Source organism: Sus scrofa, chromosome 1 (assembly GCF_054392235.1).
Source record: "Sus scrofa isolate SSC_HxYL_T2T_F1_AM1 chromosome 1, Sscrofa_HxYL_maternal_Yorkshire_Landrace_v2.0, whole genome shotgun sequence".
Lineage (NCBI taxonomy): Eukaryota > Metazoa > Chordata > Mammalia > Artiodactyla > Suidae > Sus > Sus scrofa.
Window position 1 is genome coordinate 136,552,082 of NC_139383.1, and position 2,701 is coordinate 136,554,782.

Sequence of the window (2,701 nt, forward strand, 5' to 3'; positions counted from 1 at the left end):
ACGACAATTCCTTGATCTAGGAGGGGAATAGTAATTGGGGCTTTGAAGGTTTTATGATGTCCGGTGTTCTTCACATCTGGACATGCCTTTTATTCCCCAAGTAGGACCTACCTGAACAAGATTGATGGCCAATTCTGATCATGCTTGAAGCAGACCTCTCTCCACTGCCTTCTTTCCTTTTTCCTCTTCCACTGAGGGGTAGTTTTTGAATGGGAGCAAATTAAGTCTAAGAATTTACCAACTTGAAACACTGCTTGTTAGAATAAATGTCTTGGAGTTCCCACTGTGACACAGTGGGTTAATGACCTGGCTTGTCTTTGTAGAGGTGCCAGTTTAATCCCCGGCCCGGTGAAGTGCATTAAGGATCCTGCATTGCTGCAGCTGTAGTGTAGGTAGCAGCTCTGGCTCAGATTCAATCCCTGGCTGAAGAACTTCCATATGCCACAGGGCAGCCAAAAGAGAAAAACATAATACATAAATAAATAAAAGACTAAATGTCTTATTGCTTCTCTGCCTTTGGGCTAAGATCAAGTGTAGAATATATGTCTTAGCTATAGTACTATTTATCTATATCTATAATTTTGGCTAAAGTAGTAGGACCTGACACATCTCACCTAAATCCGTTGAATTATTCCTCCAAATCATTATCCAAGGGTTAACAAGGGTTTACCTCTTGCTTAGAATATTTTAAAGATTGTTTACATATCCTTGATTAGAGTTTTATAAATGGTTACATAGGAGTTCCTGCTGTGGTGCATTGAAAACAAATCCAGCTGGGAACCATGCGGTTGCGGGTTCAATACCTGGCAGTGGGATAAGGATCCGGTGTTGCCATGAGCTGTGGTGTAGGTCATAGATGCAGCTCGGAGCTGGCGTTGCTATGACTGTGGCGTAGGCTGGCAGCTACAGTTCTGATTAGACCCCTAGCCTGAAAACTTCTATATGCCATGGGTGCGGCCCTAAAAAAAAAGACAAAAGACAATAAATAAATGGGTACACAGAAACACCATTTCCATGGGGTACTCAATACATGGGGGTGGGGGTAGTGTGGGGATCCATGGAGCAAATCATTTTGGTAAGCCCTTCATTTTTCTACTTTCCTCTTGAAGATTCACAAATTACATCAAGATATTAAAGTCCTGAGAAGTTTTAAAGAAAACTATTAACTTTTTAAATTTATAAAGTTCACCCATTTAAAGTGTATAATTCAATGATTTTTGGTGTCTTTTCAGAGTTCTGCAACAATCACCACTATCTACTTTAAGATCATTTTCATTATTCTGAAAGAAACCTGGAAGACATCACTCTTGTTTCTCCCCCACTAGGTCTAGACCTACTTTCTTTTTCTATGGATTTGCCTTTTCTGGACATTTCATATAAATGTACTCCTACAACATGTGGTCCTTTGTGACTGTCTTCCTTCACTAAGCATAAGGTTTGATCAGCTGTCTTTCTTAGCTGAATTCTTTCACTTACCATATTTGTAGCTGGTATCAGTACTTAATTATTTTTAATTTATTATTTACAAATAATGCTGCTATAAACATTCATGTCCAAGGAAACCTAGTTACTTTGCATGTGTTGAATAGCAGGATGAGACTATAGTCACATGACTGTAAGTATGTAGATATCACAAACTGTCATTTGGAGAGCTAAACTGTCACCTGGAAAATATTGTATTGACTTAGGCTTAGGTTGTTCTTTTTCCACAAAATAATGCATATAAATTATAGGGAAGGAAAGAACATACCAGATGTACTACCATGTTCCAAAAATATTTACATGCTTACCACTTTATAATATTTCTAGTGGAGAAGGGAGTAAACCTATCTTTTAGTGCTCCAAATGAGAAAGAAGAAGTAGTTGGATGTCTTCACTGTCAATCTTGATTGAAAGAGGAGAGGGCAAGTCACCTGGGAGGCAGCAGTAACCAGTCATGTCTCAAAGGAAAGATGGGGTCAATCTCAGTTTCTCTGCTTGAAACATTGACAAAATTCCAGAAGCAGAATCATCAGGAGCAGGTAGGTGGCTGAAAAGCCAGTGCCAGTAATATCCAGTTATTAATGCTCTCTTGAGTGAAAAAATAAGGAAACTATGTTTAAGAACCATTTTAACTGATGCCTGCCTCTTGGAGAGCTGACATTTTCACTTACTGAAACTACTAATTAATTCATGTCTTTGTTTTAAAACTCTTCTGTTTTTTTCACATATCCGTTGACAACTTCCTTACAATTAATGTCCCATGGAGCCTACCTTGGGAAATGCTGCTCTGGTTACCTCTGTTTTAACTTCATTCCATGAACTAATTATTTCTCTTTGGGTCAAAGACTGTTATCCTTTCCTAACAACAATCATTTGAGATTTCATAAAACATCAAATACAGAACTTAACAGCCTGGCCATTTCCCTATATTTGTGTCTTAGGGCAGTTCAGTTAATTTATAATATAGACCCGGAGTCAAAATGATTTATGCTCTTTATTTTATTTTATTTATTTTATTTTTTGTCTTTTGCCTTTTGGGGCCGGTCCCGTGACATATGTAGGTTCCCAGGCTACCTGTGGCATATGTAGGTTCCCAGGCTGGGGGTCTAATCGGAGCTGTAGCCACTGGCCTATGCCACAGCCACAGCAACTCGGGATCCGAGCCCCGTCTGCAACCTACACCACAGCCCACAGCAACGCCGGATCCTTAACCCACTGA

General features: G+C 39.4%; 1 pseudogene; it reads left to right on the top strand.

The window, feature by feature from the left end:
- Window positions 1–501: 501 nt before the first annotated feature.
- On the top strand, window positions 502–675 carry LOC146406385 (U2 spliceosomal RNA; annotated as a pseudogene).
- The last annotated feature ends 2,026 nt before the right edge of the window (window positions 676–2,701 follow it).